At 37.1% G+C, this 20,878-nt stretch overlaps 1 protein-coding gene across 1 annotated transcript in view; it reads left to right on the plus strand.

The window, feature by feature from the left end:
* LOC129242139 (mucin-2-like) overlaps positions 1-20,878 on the plus strand; it is a 162,299-nt gene that overhangs the window by 73,350 nt on the left and 68,071 nt on the right. The gene's annotated exons all lie outside the window — the stretch shown is intronic.

The raw sequence follows: 20,878 nt of genomic DNA on the forward strand, positions 1-20,878 counted from the left end.
AGCAAGAGATCGATTAATCGCTGAGTTGTGTGGCCTAATACGAAAGCTCACTAAAGTTAAGGACCGTTGAAGTTCATATTATTGAGTTAATTTTTAATCGAGAGAATGGCGGTAGTCACACAATGCAGCAGAAAATTGAATGAGCAGAATCTTTCTCTCAAACACTCGTCATAACTCAGGTCCGCCACAACATATGGCACAGAAGCTTGGACGATGAGGCGTCAGTTGGAGTGTTTGAGAGAAAGATTCTACCTTTGCAACTTAGCGACGGCGAGTACCGTAGGCGATGGAAAAATGGGCTGTGTGAACTTTACGACAACACAGACATAGCGCAGAGGAAAAAATATCCAGCGGCTACATTGGCTGGGTCACGTCGTCCGAATGGATACAAACGCTCCGCTGAAAGTTGGTGGTAGCAGAGGAAAAGGAAGGCCGCTGCGTTGGAAAGATCAGGTCGCCAATTAAAAGAAGGAAGAAACAGAAAATTTGACGACTCCAATTCGGCGTGAAAGGACTAGAGCTTCCATAGGTTTTTATAGTATCATACGAAAATTTTTTATGACTTAACTAACTAGCTGAGTGCTTTTGAAAAAAAGCTGAAACCTAATGAAAATACATATCTGAGCAAAATACTTAGTTTGGGTGGTTCACATTGTATTTTTTTAATCCCATGGTACTTTCCGACTGGAATTATTGAGAGAAAGTTCCGGTCATATCTTACCGGTTTTGGAAAACTATGTTAATATGAAGCTCTGATGCGAAACCAGCCGTCGGAGCTCCATGAGTGAAACTTTGCTCCATATAGGTAGTAATGCGCTGTACGCATGTAAAATAAAGCTGAGCGTTACTTGGGGTCTATCACCCTCTCTGATGCATTGGTGCTGCACAACAGTAATTAGACCGATATTGCTGTATGGGCCCTTAGTATGGTAGACTGCGACAAGAAAACTAACATACTTAATGCCACTGGAAAGGATTCAGCGACTTGCTGCTCTGTGCATAACAGGAGCGATGAAAACCACTCCAACGGAGGCGCTGGAAATGATACTCAGCATGCCACCTATTGGCCTTATGACGAAAAACCTGGCAGCGAAATTCGAGAGGAGGTTAGTGGCTGCTGGAGTATTCACCTGTAGAACTTTCGGACACAGCTCAACAAGAAAGTGGAGCTCAGGTTGCACAACCTACATGACTCCGTACTTTAATAGGGAGAGAAGGTTCCGTACTACAATTGAAGAGGAGGGATGGCACAAAGGCATGAAGCCTGGCCACAGGACTTTTCACATCTATACAGACGGCTCTAAAACTTTAGACGGAATGGGAGCAGGCATTTACTGCTCAAAAGTAGTGATAAGGCAGCCCATCAAGCTGCAGCAGTATTTTCCAAGCGGAAGTTTTTGCTGTGGGGAGCTAGCCTACACAAGAACAAGAAAAAACTCAACAATTAATATATACGTGAACAGCCAAGCAGCAATAAAAGCAATAAGCTCATATTTAATTAAGTCCCCAAATGTTCAACGAAGCAGGGAGGCTATAGAAAGGTTAGCTGCAAACATTATTCTGCATATCTATTGGGTACCTGGTCACAAAGGCATTATGGGGAACGAAATAGTAGATGAGATAGCAAAAGGTGCTGTTAGAACACCATTTGAACAAGAGAACGACATACCAAAACCGTTAAATACAATATACAATGAAATGGACGACTACATGAAAAGGCGAGTGGAAGCTAGGTGGACTAATTTGACCACATGAAAAACATCAAAAGTTATGAGTAGAACTAATGATAAAAAATTTACACAATTCGTACTTACGCTCTCGCGAAAGGACTGCAGAACTATCATAGGTATGCTAACAGGTCATAATCTATTGGCGGCACATGCGTACAAGACAAATGCAGGAAATGCAGAGAGGATGTTGAGGAAACTTTAGAACACCTTCTGTGCGTCTGTCCGGCATTATTAAAAACGCATTTAAAATGCCTGGGAGCCCCATTGGATCTTCCAGCTCTGCTTAGATTCGCCAAAAGCGCTGACATCCTACATGATATCTACTTTCGGTATTCATAGAGGTCGGTCTCCATCTGGTATCGCTAGGGACCAAAAGGTCTATGCGTGGCTTATAGCCAACCAGGCTAACCTAACCTAACCTAGCTCAAAATTCTCATTGATTTTTGTTAATTTCGTTTTTTATGTGTTGCGTAGTTTATTCATAAAACGAATAGACAAAAGCTTTGTAAATGAGGAAATGCGAAAGAACTGAAAAATCCATGAAAATTTTGCGCCACTTCATACTTGTTGTTATTCCACAAATGGAAGGACCTACAGTTTCAAGACGACTCGAAACGGGAGACGGATTTTTATGAGGAGTTTTTCATGACAGAAAGGCACTCGAAGGTTTGCCATTGTCTGGTGGGGGGCGACCGCCATTAGAAAAAAAATTTTGTTTTAACTTTTTGCTGTTTGGTGCACGGAGATTGAAATCTGTGCACTTCCGAATGGTAGTCACTCACCGACCCATGCGACTACGACGGCCCTTATATGTATTTCATTATAAGCCAAAATTTTTCAAGCGTAAATCGTTGCACTTCGTTCCGCTGGGATATGCTGTTGACTGACAGTCAAAATTTCAAGTGGAAACGTGAAGCGAGCACGGAAACAAATTCTTATTCAAATAGAGACCAGACGGTATTATTTCATTTCAGTTAAAATTATTGCAAATTCATATTTCGATTAAAATATTTTGGCCTTGAGACACAGTTGCTTCCATAATCTGTTTGTATAAAACCAAAAAATGATGTTCCAATCTTCAACAAAGTGGAAGCTGACGGACCAAGTAAAACGAAAACAATCAGTCAACAGCAAAAACAAAATCAGATAAGAAACCAAAAACAAAACATAAGTACAAAAAAAAACAACATGCCAAAAAGCAAAAAGAAAAACAGACAAGCAAAACATGAAAACAACAACTCAATAAAAAAAAAAAACAAGTATTATATAAGCAAAAAAAAACAACAATTACAACATAATGAAAAAAAAAAAAATATTAATAAAGAAGGCACAAAAAGCCAGAAAATGAAAAACGAACTGGAAATAATATTTCAGCAACTGGAAATCGATTTTTCACGCTGAACCACAATTCAGGGTGAAGCTTCATGAAAAAGTTGTCGTGATAATCGTAACCATAACAGAGTTGCGTATGAATAAATATAGTAAAAGAGTGAATATGTGTGTGTGAATGTGTATGTGAGTACGTCTGTAGCCATGTTTATCGCATGCATTTATGACAATATTTATAACCATATTTTTTTGTTTTCCGTGCGCCTCATTTTCGTTTATTAAATATTTTTCCCATGCAATAAATAAATTCTTCCATATAAAAGCACTGGAAGAATCAACTTAGCTCTTTCACCCACACCCCCTCTCTCTCTCTCTTTTTGTCACTCTACCACCCGCCCCCTCTCTTTCCCTCTCTCTCTTCTGTCGCACCTTTTCCACAGTGCATTGCCTCCAAGGACATTGACTAAGTGCCGCACATTGTTATCGCTTGTAAACTGTCAACGCGATGGATTTTTCAACTGCCTATGACGACAGCAATAATCACCAACAAGCAAAAACAACATTAACAGCGGCACAACAACTGTGTTCATGATTCATTTGTGTTGTTTGTGTTGCTGCGACGGCACGACGGCAGCCTTTGAAGTTGTGTTGGCGTGCTCCGGCTGATGTCCTTTTGGAGCCCATTGGCCCATTGGCGCATTGGAATGTTGACTTGTTAGTGCGGGCAAGCAGCACAGCCAGTTTGTGTGAATATACTGTAGGTATGTAAGCGGTATGTCTGACGGTCAGTGGGTAGATTGTCGCCGGTAAATCGCAGAATTGTTGCCGCATAATTGCAACATATTTTATTGTGGGCAATTATTTGCTGTCGCCAGTAGACGACAAAGTCAATTGCGAGATAAAAATGGAATTGTAGAGAGTAGCGTGAAGCTGAGGTTTTTGTGGGGATTTAAAAATTGGCAAGAGAGACGTTGCACATACAGGTATTTGAAAGATCTACGGGGTCAAAAGTCCATTTAACAAAACAATAAATACATTTACAAAAATGACTTCCTGAGGTACCTGACCCTTCCGAGAACAAAAGCCAGCCCCTCCCGCGCACCCTACAAGCATTTGACATACGATAACGGCAGTCGGAATTCGATCGTATCACCTCGTGTACGTTATCTGTTCTCGGCACTCTTGCAAAACCCAAACTTTAAAAGTGAAATTTTATGTTTTTGTGTTCAACAGTGGAGTAAAGAGTTATGGATTCTGAAGCATCAGATTAGTAATGAATGAAATCAATTAGAATCTTTATAATTTTCAAGTATTAAAGTTAACTTTTCAACCCTATAAGTACACACCTTCTCAAACTACTTTTTTTTTCTTAAAATAATATTTGTTAGTCAATAAGTAATACTATCGAGATAGATCCGGTTAAGATTCGATTGTAATTGTTTAGTATGTACCTTGTTTTGACAGTTCATCAAAGAATTTGATCCGGATAAGTCCGGATAAATGGTATTTTAGTACTTTGAATGTTGTTGGTAAAATTTTATGAAAAAGGTCTTTTCCATTACAAGGGATTAAGCGAAATATTTATTTGTTGTAGGTTCAATGGGAACATCGGGAATGAGGATTGTGACTAGAAAATACTTGTTTGACCTCATGAACAATGAAAATTTACCCAACATAGAGGCAAGGCTAAATTTCTTGAAAGATCAGTTTATGTCTGTTAAAGGATTCTCTGACAATCAAATTGAGACGTTGAAAAGCAATTTTGCACATTTCAAATCAGAATTTAAAAATCGATGGACTAAAGCTTATTATAAAGAAGCGGTATTCCTAAAAAGTAATGAATCTTGGCTGAACGGAACCTTCGCCATTCCCGTTGTTGCTGACAGTCCTTCAAATCGAACAGGACGACCGAGTAAATCTTTTGGAGATCTGAGCGAAAGAATTAAAAGAAGAAAAACTGAGGAAGTGCGCTCTAATTTTGATCAAAACCTTATCGTGCATGCTGCGCAAGTAGAATTAAGAAAGTCAGAAAAACGAGATGCTTCGAATGTGCTAAAAGAAATTATTACTTCGCCAACTCGCGCAACCAAATATAAAAAGGCCTATTATCGAACAAAGTCATCAAAAGATAAAATTTGCCCCTTATCTGTCCAGGAAGCAATGCAAATGTTCATCGTAATATCGAAAATTCATAAATAAGAAATTCTTTCCTTGTTATAGTCTTTTACAAAAAGAAAAAAAGAAGTGTTATCCGCCACCAGAATCTTGCACTGTAAATAGTACAGGTGCGGAAGCCGAATTGCAACCTTTGGTCGACCTTACCGTTAGACGATTATCGGACTACCTGGAAGAGGTACTAACAACATTGAAGGTCCAAGAATGTGAGACCCTTAAATTAATTTGTAAATGGGGTTGCGACGGGTCCCAACAGACCCAGTTCAAACAAAAGATTGAAAATGATACGGATTCAGATACGAACATTTTTCAAAGCTGCTTTGTTCCTGTAAAATTAGTATGCGGCCAAAACATGGAAAAGACTATATGGGAAAATCCAACACCATCTTCTCCTCGATTTTGTCGGCCTATAAGATTTAAATTTATCAAAGAGACTACTGATGTAACGGAGCAAGAAATTAATCACGTCAATAATCAGATAAACAGCCTGGTTGCAACAGAATTTGACTTGAGTGGCAAACATTATTCAGTGAAACACGAATTTATAATGACAATGGTTGACGGAAAGGTCTGTACCACATCAACCAGTCGTTGCTACATTTGCGGCACAACCTCAAAGGATTTCAACAATTTGGATAAAACAATAGATGTTAATTTCGAGGCTATTCAATTCGGCCTTTCGGTACTACATGCCAGGATAAGAATATTTGAGAGCATTCTCCATTTGGCTTATAAGTTGCCAGTAAAAAAATATAGAGCAAGAAAAAGAGAAACTGAAAAAAGCCTCGAGAAAGAGAGAAAACAAGAGATCCAGGACAGGTTTCGCCAAGAAACGGGATTGTTAATAGATATGCCAAAGGCGAATTTCGGTAATACCAATGACGGTAACACAAGCCGAAGATTTTTCGACAATCCTCAATTAGCATCCGATATAACAGGCATCAGCTACAAATTAATATATAGACTGAAAGTTATTCTAGAAACAATTTCTAGTGGTCATAAAATTAATCCTGAAAAATATGATATTTATGCAACAGAAACTGCTCGATTATATGTGGATCTTTATCCGTGGCATCCCATGACACCCACAATGCACAAAATACTTATTCATGGAGCTGTTATAATAAAGAGAGCTTTGTTACCAATTGGCCAGCTCTCTGAAGAGGCTGCAGAATCCCGAAATAAGCATTTCCGCTCTTACCGGCTAGAGCGAAAATTTACTAGAGAAAATTGCAACAGGGATATTTTTAACCGCCTCCTTTTAAGTTCGGACCCCTTAATGAGCTCTAGGAGGCAAATAAAAAGAAGAAAGTCCCAATCATTTCTGCCAGAAACATTGAAAATGCTCATGCCTGTTGATCCAAACCTAGAATTTTCTTCACGTAGCGATGAAGAAAATCTAGATAATACCATTTGATTGGATGCTTTTTTTAATTGTTTATATTTTTTTATGTTTGATCTTGTAAATCTTTCTTCATTCTCCTATTATATTTCATTCAATAAATGTTTTAATTTCATTATTTTAGTTGATTTTATTCAGAAACATCCATTAGCACACGTTAAACCCAAAAAATACTTTTGGCCCCTTAGATTGTTCAAATACCCCTATGTGCGTTGGTGAGACATGCAAAAATGGAATGAGTGAAGAAACGACTTGCAGACACATGTAAATGTAACTTGAAGTAGACAGTACTGGTCCTCCTTGGCACAGAGTGGAATTCATTACATTAACCATTATTGTGGCTCCCAATAGGAAGTGTGGTAAACATAATAGAAAACGGGGGCGAAAGTAGCTTTGTGTGCGCGCGCATCCATCAACCCACACTTATATACTACTATCTAACGCCCAGCGATAACATCGAAGAATTCCGAAACAAACTAGATGACACTGAAGATGCGGCTCACAAAATCGGGGGATCGGTAATCGTTGCCGGGGATTTCAACTCCAAAGCCATGGAGTGGGGTATGCCAACTACGAATTCAAGAGGCAGGAGGATTCTGGATATGGCTGTCAAGATCGGATTGACGATCATAAACACAGGAGGAGTAACCACATTTAAAAGACTCGCTTGAGAAGAGACAATACCAGATATCACGCTCATATCTGATTGCATTGTCGGACTAGTAAAGACATAGAAGGTCCTCGAACACTTCGCAGGCAGCGACCAGTAATATATTTCGTTCAGAGTAGACATAAGGGAGGATCGGTGGCAAATGTAAAGAACTGTGGTATCCGGAAGTGGAATGTATTAAAGCTTAACCGCGAAGCGCTAATAACCACCGTTGATGCACATTTTCACGGAGACACAACCCTTAAAAGCGCCACACAAGTGGTGTAATAAAACGTTGGTGACCCCGGCAACGAAAAAACATAAAAGTTCTGTTTATTGGTGGACGGAGGAAATAGCTGAACTGAGATGCGACTGTCTTCCCTGAGACGGAAATACACCAGAGGCAGACGAACCGTGGAAAGAAGTTATTGCAAATAACAAAAAAGAAAAATGGTAGGAACTCCGGGCGGACCTAAATAGGGCACAAAACTGTGGTGAAGAAACTGGTAGCAGGGATATCTACACTGGAACTAAACTCGACCGCGATGGACTGCATCGTAAAAGAACTCTTTCCAAGTCACGAATCCAGAAAAGGTATTGAGTGTCAAATAAACGTGACAAAAGAACCTCCATTATTCACGAGTGAGGAGCTCCATTCAGCTGCGAGCAAGCTGAAAAACAGCAAAGGCACCAGCACCAGATGGTGTACCCGCAGAATTTCTCAAGGAGACCGCAAAAATGCGACCACAAGTAAAGGGTTTTCCAATAACAGGTGTTAGGTGTTAAACAGGAGAGATGATTAACAATTTTTTATGGTCGGAATTGGATGGTATTGATCTGGGCAACGTTTATTTTCAACAAGACGCCACACATGTGCCACACAAGCAATGAAACCGTTGATCTTTTACGGAAATCTTGTGATTTAACACATTGTGACTTTTTTCTTTGGGGCCATGTGAAAGAGAAGGTTTGCGCCAATAGTACAGAGTCGATTCAAGACCTCAAAGATGGAATTCATGAGGCTATCGAGGACATAGGGCATCCACTTTGCAATTCGGTTATGGAAAATTTCATGAAAAGGATATTGTCCTGTAAGCGTGGTCGTGGTGGTCATTTGCCTGATGTTATTTTCCACTATTAACGGCATACCTTCCTCTTTATAATGAAATAAACATTCGATCATTTATATTAAAAAATAGCATTTTTCTATGAATATCAAAATAATACCTCTTATTAGAAAACCCTTTATTACTAGACATGTACAATGCAATGTATGGAGCTCGTGCTAAGAAGTAAGGGAAAGGCAACCTGAACCTCCCATGACAATAATATCTTCTACACTCAGAAATATACCTTACACTAACATTAAAAAGCGAGCCCACATGAAGGCTAGTAACTCAAGTATTACTGTGGGGCCTCCGAGACTCTTAGTTGAGTAGGGGCTACCAGTGCTACAAGTACTGTAGGAGATTTGCCATCAAAAATGCAGAAAATGTTACTAGAAACTAGCCTGTATCAGTAATGCCCTGCCCAATGGCCACGATTGTGAACGTTTTACCCATAGATACCAAGAAGAAGCAATGTGCCAGAAATGTTGCCCTAAAACTACAAAAGGCTGGCAAGTACGAGTAGTTCAACGTGGTCACAATACTTGAAAATCAAAACCTAACGAAACCAGCGGTAACCGCTGGGTCTTCCTTTTCCTCTGCTACCACCAGCTGGTACCGCATCAAATACTTTCAGAGCCGGAGCGTTTGCATCCATTCGGACGACATGACCCAACTAACGTAGCCGCTGGATCTTTATTCGCTGCGCTATGTCTATGTCGTCGTAAAGCTCACACAGCTCATCGCTCCATCGCCCGCGAAATTCGCCGTTGCCAACATGCTAAGGTTCAAAAACCTTCCGAAGAATCTTTCACTCAAACACTGCAAGCGACCCTTCATCGGATGCTGTCATCGTCCAAGCTTCTGCGCCACACGTTTGGACGGGCATGATGAGAGTCTTGTAGGGTGTTAGTTTCGTTCGTCGAGAGAGGACTTTACTGCTCAGTTGCCTACTTAGTCCAACAATTTTATCGGTGTCAATGCTGGTTCCTAAATAATAGAAGTCTTTTACTTCAGGAAGTACTTCGTTTTGTCCTCATTTACCACCAAACCCATTCGCTTTGCCTCTTTATCCACTTTAGAGAGGGCAGAACTAACAGCGCAGTTGTTAAGGCCGCTGATGTCAATATCATTGTTTCTTGTGCACCCAACTATAATGCAGCAAAAAAGTGAACCATAAATACAATTTTCACAAATATCTCGAGTGCGTCCGAAGAAACTAATAAAACATCTTTGGCGTGTCTGTAATAATTTTACTAAATTTCATCATGCACACAAGCATACATCCGGTTTTTTTATACATATAAGCAAGGTGGCGCAAAATTAATCACCCTATCGGAGGATCTATAATTTTTGCGAATGGCGTCGTACGTGAACCAAATTTGACACTTGGGAACTGGACAACTGCAGTTGTGAACAAACAGACAAGCAATGAAGTGCTTAAGGACCTGCGCTTGCAGAAGTGCCACAGCGGCCATTTTGAATATTTTGACTTAAAATTTTTTTTTCAAAAACTTAAATATATAATAAAGATAAGAGTTTAAATAGATTTTATGTACGAGCAATATTTTGTTAGAAATAAAATCCGGAAAATAAGCCTGTTTTTTCCCTTGTCGCAGTAGACTTCCCCCTTAAGGTAGTAGTCTGGTAACTTACACGTTTTTTGAGGCCATGTTTGGGACATTTTTTGGAAGGGAAAATAAAATTCAATCGGTTTGATTTTCTGATATGTTATTAAAGGTATCAGAAGGTGTACAAAAAATTTTTTTTTTTTTTTTTAATGTTTTGATACTATTTTTGTACACTGCAGCAAGCGGCAAAAAAAAAGAGGTACAGTGGCTGGCCGGCGTGATTTCGTCACTTTTAGTCATCTGAAACAGAAAAAACAAATTGCTTATTAATCAGTGTGCTTGTCGTTCTGGCAAGTAAGACTTCGTAAGAAAATTGCCTTTTTTTAAAGTGGAAATCGGACTAAAAAATGGAAAGTTAGGGACGAAATAAATTAAATCTACCAGAACTATTGATGTGTAGAAAAACATATCTTAATTTTAGCTCAATCCGTTAGATAGAAAATTTTTTTTCACGACGGCCATCCGCTCTCATGTATATGCTATAATTTCGTCAATATTTCGTCTAAAATTTGTACAGTATATTACCAATATATCGCACTTTCAAAATATGTAAAAAACCGAAATTCGAAATTTTCAAAATAAGTTACCAGACTACTACCTTAAGCTCAAAATAAAGATTTTCGTAACACCAAATAATATTATTATTTAATAAAAGAATTATTCAAAAACGAAATTAGATGATTAATTTTGCGCCACCACCTATATTTCAAACCGTGTGCTTTGTGAAGAATTACACCATCATCCTGCCTTGGCTCCGACATTTTTTGCATTTATCGTTACAAAGTGCGCGTAACGTTACAAGATCAATTAAATAGGCAATTAAAATCAATTTTCCGTCGTTTGTGTAAATAACTAACTAAATAACCACAAATATGAAATCATAATCATCGCGCACACACACACACACACACACACACACACACACACACACACACGCCTATACCCGAAGGCTTACAATCATAAAGCGATAAATTTAACAAAGCAAATAATAACTAATCGTTTGGCTCAAGTTAACGCAGCTAAGAAGCTTTGTTGTTTGTTGTTTGTTGTTGGCATTTTTGCTGCTGTAATTATTTTATGAAAATACGTGCCTTATTATTGCTGCTATTATATTTACATATAATATTTGTAGTGTGTACGCATGAATGTATGAGAATTTGTTGTAAGTTGCATGCGGTGAGAAAAAATCGCTGTTGCATACAATTTCTGGCTGCAGCTGACTTTTATTGCCTTCATTAAATGCCAAGTAGAAGATATGAAAACATAAAAAAACATACTTGACTGTAAACTTATACATACACATACATACATACACATACAGACATACATATATATATATATATATATACGTTCACACATACATACGTGCATATGACATTCAAGTGTGTGCAGCACTCGCTATTGTCGCTCATTTGCCTCGCAAATTTTTTGTCTTTGTGTTGCTCGTATGGTAATTTCTGCATTATGTTAATTTTATGCGCCACTTTAATTGCCAACTTTCATGTTGGCCATAAGTCAAGTGTACCATATATTTATATGTATATATGCGCCAACAATCGTACTGTGCCATGCAATTGGTATGCCATTGTTGTTATTGTTGTTATAGAATGCGCGTTTGCGTTTGGTGCAACATTTATTGCTGTTTGTTTTTTATTGTCTATTGAAATTCAAAGTATTCTCTTTACCAAGACTTCCAAAGCGGATCTAAGCGTTTTGCGGACTACTAAGCGTTTATTTTATAATTTTATTTTATTTTACTCATTTTGCCTTTAAGTGGCTTGTACGAGTATTGGATAGTGCTGAGATAAATGCATGGAAAGATGTTGAATTATTTCAGTGGCATGTCAAGGCTAATTAATTTTTATGCTATTATTCGAGTTTAATGTTATAATTAGCTTCACTTTCAGTTTAATAGAGATAGTTTTGAGAAAGGTGCCAGTGGAGCCATTTTGCTCTATTCAATGCTTAACTAAAGTATTTTAAACTAATTATTATAATAATATATAATTTTTTTTTAATCCATTTTTTATTGGGATTTCTTTTTTAAATATTTATTAAGCAATATTTTTTATTTAAAACTTTTTAATTCACTTAAGGTCTTACATACGTCCAGCAGCGCCAAAAATGCGCTAAAAGAAAAACTGTTTTTAGAAGGGATAACAATTGAAATAAATATAAAAGAATTTTAAAAATTTTTTATTATTTATGTATAAAAAAATGTATATTATTTTAATTTTTCTTTACAAAAATTAGTACATAAAAAATCACATGACCCAAAGTACAATGAAAAAAAAAGTTGCTCTGCGGTCTGCATCATTTTTCCTTGAAATGTTGATGGATCTGTGAAAAGGAAAAAAAATATTGTAAAATAAAGTTGTAGGTGCAGTCTGACGAGTCGGATTTTTGTATTTCGAAAAATTTTGCAACTTACGGCATATTAAAAAAAGTATGCATTTTATGTCATAAATGTCACAATGTAATTATGTTTATAAAATTTTTTAATAAAAATATCAAAAATCAAATCTATAGAGAAAATACTTTCGAGTATTTAAAAAAAAAACCGCATCAAAAAAATATTAAAAACTGTATGAGTTATCATGCAGACCGTGCCGAAAAAAGTAGTTTCGAGAAAAACGAGTTTAAAGTTTGAGGTAAAGGAGCGCGCGGACCGCTCTCTCCTAGTTAATGGGCTGTAGAAGCTATAATATTGGGAATTTCCGCATGAAAACTTCACAATATATTTTCAAGATACCATACTTTCGAAGTATCAAAACAACAAAAAATCGATTTTTTGAAAACTATGGACGTATGTAACCCCTTAATGAAAAAAACATTTGTGGAATACACCCAACAGTGCAACCTTTTACTAATTTTCTGATATATAATATTTTAGACGGCGGCCGCCGTAGTCGAATGGGTTGGTGCATGACTACCATTCGGAATTCACAGAGAGAACTTAGGTTCGAGTCTCGGTGAAACAACAAAAGTAAGAAAAACATTTCTCTAATAGAGGTCACCGCTCGGCAGGCAATGGCCAACCTCCGAGTGTATTTCTGCCATGAAAAAGCTCCTCATATAAATATCTGCCGTTCGGAGTAGGCTTGAAACTGTAGGTCGCTCCATTTGTGGAACAACATCAAGACGCACGCCACAAACAGGAGGAGGAGCTCGGCCAAACACCCAAAAAGGGGTACGCGTCAATTATAGATATATATAATATTTTAGACAAAATTATTATCCTATGCGGCCTTTTGTGCACTTTCCCTTGAGTCTGGTGATGGTGCAATTATTTCTGTGACAAGTTGTGGTTCGTCTGTCATGGTCTTATCTCGAATTTCAGCATAACTGTGGCCCTCTACCGCCGCTCATTCTTCTTTTCATTCTCCTTAGCTTTCCTTACTCCATCGTTCTGCGCTCCACCGTTTCCTTTTGGCACGGTATTTGGCCTAGATTTTTGCCGTCTTACCACTTGCCATTTCTCAGGCTCTCGAACTTTTAGTTTCTTCGAAGAGTTAGATGCGGCAGGACTTGATGCATTTCGCTTTGCGGTTAAAGGAGTGCTCTACTGGACAACAACTGTTTTTCGAGCTGTTGCTGGGGTGTCACCTTCGATTTCTTTCGTTGAGGTGTTCGACAAGAAATGTCCTTTGCCGGTTTTCACAGCTTGAATAGAACCTCTTCTCCAGTTTTTCATTACGTCGAATAGTTCATCTAGCTATGAGACTCCAGTCTTTATTTCCATGTATTCCTATTCTTCAGTAGAACTGCTTTCATCTTCCTCAGTACTCTTACGCATTTCTCTACGGCTTCCTTTTTTCAGCTCGTATTTTGAGAATAAACTCATGTTCCTGAGTTTTTTCCTTCTCTGTATTATCGTGCCTTGTAGTTACAGGGGCTTGTGACACCTTTTTTGACGTTACTCTTACGTCTAATTCTTGAGGTGTTGTTTCCTCTGCTTCCTTGACCGTCTTTGATGTCACTATGGGTTGATAATGAACCGCTCGTAACAGGCGTATTTGCCATTTGTGGTGGCTAGCGAAGCAATCGTGGTTTTGGCGCGCTTTGTTAAGCCCGGTAAGTGGCAATCGCGCCAATCAAGAGGAAGAAGAATAGAGATACGAAACTGAGGAGAATGTATTTCCTGTACCTTTTAGTTAACTTACAAGAATATTTATTATATATGAGGCATTCTCTGAAAAAAAAGCCACTTGAAAAAAAAAAGTTCTTTATTTTTTTTGGCAATAATATATCTTATAGTATATGTAAAAACTAAAATAAAAAATATGGTTTTAGGTCCGTGTAATGCGGGGTTGCCATACTGTCAGGGGTCAAAGTTTTTTGCAAAAAAATTTTCGAACCGCCATAACTTTTAAACGAATGAACGGATTTTAAAACACCTTAAGACTTTTTTGTACACAATTTCTTAAACTTTAAAACTGTGTATCATAAAAAATTTTTAAATTAATATTTCATTGAAAAAAATTAAAAAAAAATTTTTTTTTGAATTTTTAACCACTTATGCCCCCTTCGATTTTTTTCAAAAATACCTCAAAATGTTCCTTATTTCATCACCTTTTTACCCCCCAAAGGGAATTTTGGGACAGCAATATTTGTATGAGTCACAAATAAAAAACCAACTCAGTGCAACGCTCTCAATCTAACCAATCTATTTGTTTGACTACAAATTGCAATAATTTATCAGAAGCTGTGAAAAGGAAGTAAAAAATAAGACAAGCAAACAGGATTCCTTAGATTTCAAGCTGTTGCTATGATGAAAAATCATTGATTTGTGGACTTTTATTATCTGCATTTAGCGTAACCCAGGTTTAACGACGTGGACGTAGCAGACATTTAATCATTTTTTTATTTTTTTTATTTTTTCATTTTTTTTATTTATTTTTTTGTTTTTTTATTATTTTTAAACTTTTTTTGTATTTTTTCAATTTTATAATTTTTTTTTTTTTGGTTTTTTAGTTTTTTAAGTAAAATAATTATGTATATTGAATCTTAACTTGATGTTCATGTGCTTTTGCGTTTACATCCACGCTTTGGTGGAAAAACTACAGATTCTTCAGAGAAACTAAATGTTTTTAATAACAATTCTTCGTTACCGATAGGGATAAATGCGTGATACTTTTGGGTACCATTAATTCTGTTTGCTAAAGAAAATCTGACTTTCAAGGAATTTTCGAGCACATTTTGTTCTTTTTTTGAAGAAAAATACACGAAAGTTCGTTCAAGATTTTTCTTTGCCCAATTGAAAAGAGCTTCTGCTGTCAAAATTTGTTGGGAAGGTGGAAGTTGTAAGCTCGCTCGAGCTGCCAATCTTTTTAAATTTCCACCAATACCATCACAAGGACCTTTCCCATGGGCAGTTTCATGGAAGTGCCATTCAGCATCCACTCCAAAGTCCTTCTTATGATTCAACAAATTAACAAAATTAAATCGATTCTTATAATGTTGTGCTGCTCCATCAGTAAAATATATTATTTTATTTATCGATAAACTTTGCTCCTTTAAATGTTTCATAAGAATCTTCTGGAATGCATGCACAGCTACAGTATTATGCGTGAGATCATCAGAAAGAACAATTATACTGTTATGTTCAAGTTTCTGATTTTTAACATAATAGTACACAGCTGTATGAATGGAAACTTGATTGTTGTTCCAGTGGAATGACTGAGCAGCATTTTGAGCAACGAATGCATAATTCTCTGCAAAATCGCATAATAATAGCAATTCTCCTACTTTTAGATTTTTTTTCAGATGCTCTAAATAGCTTGCTTGCTGTCTAGCAATAAAATCGTGATTCCTCAAAACTGTCAATTTCTCACACAAAGTTTCAACAAATTCATTACTATCCTGAACTTGAGATATCAACGTTGAACGGTCTGTGCTTTCCCAAATTTGAAACTCAATTTTATTAATTCCGTTAGACTCGAAAATCTCATTTAAATGGTCTTTTATAATATCAATATTATTTTCGCATTTTTTACATTCTCCAGAATGACATTGAGGTGTCGCATTTTCACAGACCATGATTTTTAAGCAATCTTTATAAGAAGTAAGTTTTAAAACACTGGATTCAGTCAAAGAAGGTATAGATGCTCCGTCAATCATTAAGTGCACATTTTCGTGGTAAGTACATACACAAACCGAATGTGTTCCACATGATCCCGCAAGAACACAATGCTTCGGTCGCAATCGGGCGAAGGTGGAAAATCCTATCTTACAATTCGGATGTTCTAATTTAAAAAGATAATAAAGTTCCGAAAGGTTACATAAAATTAAACGCTTTTGTACATGAACACGTTTTCCATCGGATTGCTTTACAGGAACGAAATCTTTTTTACCTGGCAAAAGACGACTATTTGTGTCCTTTTCATAAAAACTAATAACCAACGTTTTAATTTCTTCAGATAATGAATTTCCATTAATTTTATCGCTTTTTCCTTCTCTTGCTTGTTTGACGAGTTGGCGTGAACATCCAAATATCTTTGCTACTTTTCTTTCTCCCCATGAATCTGGTACAAGTTTTAATAATTCATACTTTTCAAATCTACTAATCTGTGGATCATTGAATTTATTTTTTAATTTTTCAATAATTTGCAACAAATCAGCGGAATCATTACCGTTATTAGTAGATTTATCATCTTTAGCAAAAGAAAAATCTGAATCAGATTCGTTCTCACAATCAGATTCAGATTTATTCTCAGACTCAAATTCGTTCTCAATCTTAAATTCTTCCAAATTCTTTAAATCTGTAGACGATGCAGAAGATTTAGGTTTAGATTTACATTTACCAGTAACTTTAGGCCAACCTTCTTTCACAAGCTGTTTACGACATTTATCGCACAAATACAAACTGTGAGGTACGTTTTTTCCAACAATTTTTCCACTATTGACCTTACGTACATTCTTATTTTTATGATATTCATATTGAAAAGGATTATAGCACTTAGTAAAAGGCATAATTAAAAAAAACCATATAATAAGTAGTGAAAAAAAAAATACTTACTGTAGAAAACTCTTTCAATGCGATAATCCTAGAAAATGTTACACTTTGTTAGGCACGGTACTTATAATACGCGTGAATAAACTCGGTTGTAAGAAGGCATACAGCATAGCCACCTAGCGGAATTTTAGGGTACTTGAATTCTCCAATTTAAACTATGTAGTTAGTATTGGACAATTATCAGTATTGGACAATTTTAAGGACTTTGTTTTCCATTTATGGACATGAAATCTCTTTAATTTCTTTTACAAAATTCCTAAATAATAATTTTTCTTACATTTAGTAAAGTATGATGGAAAAAGATAATAATATAATGCAGTAGGGATGATAGTAGAGCATTTCCTTGGATTAAGAGCGTTGCGCTGAGTTGGTTTTTTATTTGTAACTCATACAAATATTGCTGTCCCAAAATTCCCTTTGGGGGGTAAAAAGGTGATGAAATAAGGAACATTTTGAGGAATTTTTGAAAAAATCGAAGGGGGCATAAGTGGTTAAAAATTCAAAAAAAAATTTTTTTTTAATTTTTTTCAATGAAATATTAATTTAAAAATTTTTTATGATACACAGTTTTAAAGTTTAAGAAATTTTGTACAAAAAAGTCTTAAGGTGTTTTAAAATCCGTTCATTCGTTTAAAAGTTATAGCGGTTCGAAAATTTTTTTGCAAAAAACTTTGACCCCTGACAGTATGGCAACCCCGCATTACACGGACCTAAAACCATATTTTTTATTTTAGTTTTTACATATACTATAAGATATATTATTGCCAAAAAAAATAAAGAAATTTTTTTTTCAACTGGCTTTTTTTTCAGAGAATGCCTCATATTTTGGAAACTCGTTCCCACATTTGTTGCTCAAATTTACATTGCCAGATCGATCATTCCCACCTCCTCATTTATTTTTGCTTGCAAACTAAATATTTTTGCCCCCAAGCGCAGACAAAACCCACCAACATAAATTATGCAAATAAATTAGTTTTACTTTAAACTTGATTCCATTATATTTTGCCACTCTCTCACTCAGCCATTCTCACGCAGTAGTTAGCCAACTCACTGCCCGGTGCCGCTGGGAAAATTGCAAGGGAGTGAATGTTCAACTCGGCCGCTGATATTTTGTTTTAATTTTTGGTGGGTGGGATTGTTGTACTCTCATTGCTCTTTCGAGAATTTGTATTTTGCTTTTGTTAACTTGGGCAGGAAAAGTAGCCTTAAGACAAATTGTCTTAGTGGCGTAGAACTACAAATCAACAGGAAGGTTGTAAACAAATCCTTTAAAATGAGAGATTTTGACGAATGAGGAAACTGAATCAGGTTTGAATGAACTGCAAACTTGTGGAGATTAAATAAATATAATCCAACTTTTTTTAACTTGGCTCTTTTATTTAATATTTGTTCTAATTTTAAGATTGATCCACACTGAAAGTAAGGTTAGCTGTGTAGTCTGTAGTAGTAGTTTGTAGTTCAATATTTGAAATAAATAAATAAATATTATTGTGTGTTAAATTTAAATTTAAGGACTTAGTCCTAAATAAAAGATGAAGAAGAAGAAGTTTCCTCAGTATGTTCGAAAGGACATGCCTGGTCTTACCGTATGTATTTCTAGTAAAAAAATGCCTTGTACTCGTAAGAATCCCAAAAATGTTGGCTATATCCTTCCTGCTCTGAGAGTGCACGCTTTGCTTTTACTTCTAATTCCATTTCGGTCTGAATATTCGAGAAGTCTTAATTGGATTCCACCTTTTATCAACTTATTCATGCATTAATTTTCCTTCCTTCCTTCTCTAAGAGTATGCACTTTTCGAACACCTTTGATTCTATTTCGGTCTCGTTTGCCTGGAAATTTGGTAAGCTCTACTTTGAGAGCATAATGAGAGCGTTGAGATTCCCTTGAGAATCTGTGGTCTGCTCCTGAAAAAGATGGGCCTCGCGTCAACTCAGTGCGCGCTGGGTTAGTGCGCAGACGTGCAAAGACGCGAGATCCTTCTGGCAATAGGGAGATCGGGGGTGCTTGAGGTGCTTGGTTTCTGAGGATAACAAAGTCGCAGGTCTCAAATTTGGTGCGTGTTCTTATCGGGCATTGTCCCTCAGGAATCCAAGTGGTGAGGTTTGAGATTGTCTCAAATCCTCTCTGCAGAAGCTGTTTGGAGGATGAAGTGAAATCATCTCAGCACCTTCTTTTAGCTGCCCTGCTCTCACCGGGCGAATATTCGGATATCTGGGCTCTCATTTTTTTGCTACACCTGCGGATATATCAGGTTTAAACATAACGCATCTGGTGAGTTTCGGCAGCGGCTTGATAAGATTAACGCAATGTAATTTGTTACGACAACCTAGCTGCGCTCATGACCTTACGCAACCCCCCCCATCAGGAGTAGTCGAGTCCTGTAAATCCAGGCTGCACTATGTCGGTAGACATAATAGCCTGATGCTAACATAGGTTCCGAGACACGTGGTAACGAGATCTCTGACTCCTTAGCTACTCCCTTCTGCAGCCATCAAAGCCACGCTCAGCAAGTAGGTTACTCTAACCCACATGCGAACCTGGAAAGCTGAGAAAGGCTGCAGATAGGCAAAACTGAGGTTACCTATCATGTCCGACCGACAGTCGCAGTTCCTCCTGTCATTAAGCAGAAGGGACTGTGGGCAGCTGGTTGGGCTGATGACGGACCACTTTCAATGGGCGAAGCATATGGAAAAGGTAGGCATCTCAGACAGTGCACTCTGTCCAGCTTGTGAAGAGGAGGATAAGACGGCGCACCACTTTCTGTGCGTCTGCCCCACCTTCGCTCGAATCACGCTTGAGATCTTTGGCACGGATGTGCTAAGAAGCGACCACCTTGGCTCCTTGGCACGACAAGATCTACTCAGCTTCCTTCGGAGGTCAGGTAGATTTAGAGAAAATTAAAAGGGAATCCGAGTGCACTACAATGGACTTAATTGTGTCTGAGTGCTGTACTCGCTAGTTGTCCCGACAAAAAAAAAGAACAGAAAAAGAAAAAAATTCTAAGCTCAAAATTAATCGATTTGGCAACAAAAAAACAAAAACAATTAACAGTGAACCACCGAGAAAAAAGTAGCAATATTTACGAGCTTCTCAACTCGATCTCCTCCGGAAGACTCAAGCTTAATGTTAATTGACTTGGAGCAAATATTCGCTGTATGCATGGTAAAAAAACAAAAAAAAAACTGTTGTTGTTTAAAGCCACTAATATTCGCTCAATTCATCGCCGCTTCTTACAGCGCTGACTTTAAGCTGATGCTTAACTTCTATTACACCTGCAGCTGTTATTCTTTTCTAAAAAAATGTTGCTTTACATAAAAATATATTCACTTGCCTGCGGCTCATGCCCAACTACTTCCAGCAACTTCCTCTTCCGTTTTATTTTTTTTTTAATTTTCTTTTTCATAATTATAGTTATAACCGGTCATTCATAAAAGTGATAGTAGCCGTAGCCGGATGGCATTGTTGTATTTACATGCAAAGAAGTAAACGCAACCTGACAGAAAATGTGTAGCAACACTTAATCGATTAACTAAGTGGAGCTTCCTTAGCCAGCAGCTGGAGATAGGGAATTAGCAGTTTGTAATGAGTTTCTATTTCGATCAATTACGATTGAGCAAGTAATGGTTGATTATACCACTCACACTTCGGCTCAATAAGTCTGGTATACTTTTAATTTATTAAATTAATTTCTGCATAATTGCTTTTAATTGATAGGAGAAAAACTATTTTTAACTTTCGTGAAAGGTTTTCGGTTAATAATAGAAATAGTTTAATCAGAGCAAAAAGTAATTTATCATAAAATATGATAAGGAGTCTTCCAATAGTTGGTTCTGAGCTACC

Source organism: Anastrepha obliqua, chromosome 3 (assembly GCF_027943255.1).
Source record: "Anastrepha obliqua isolate idAnaObli1 chromosome 3, idAnaObli1_1.0, whole genome shotgun sequence".
NCBI lineage: Eukaryota > Metazoa > Arthropoda > Insecta > Diptera > Tephritidae > Anastrepha > Anastrepha obliqua.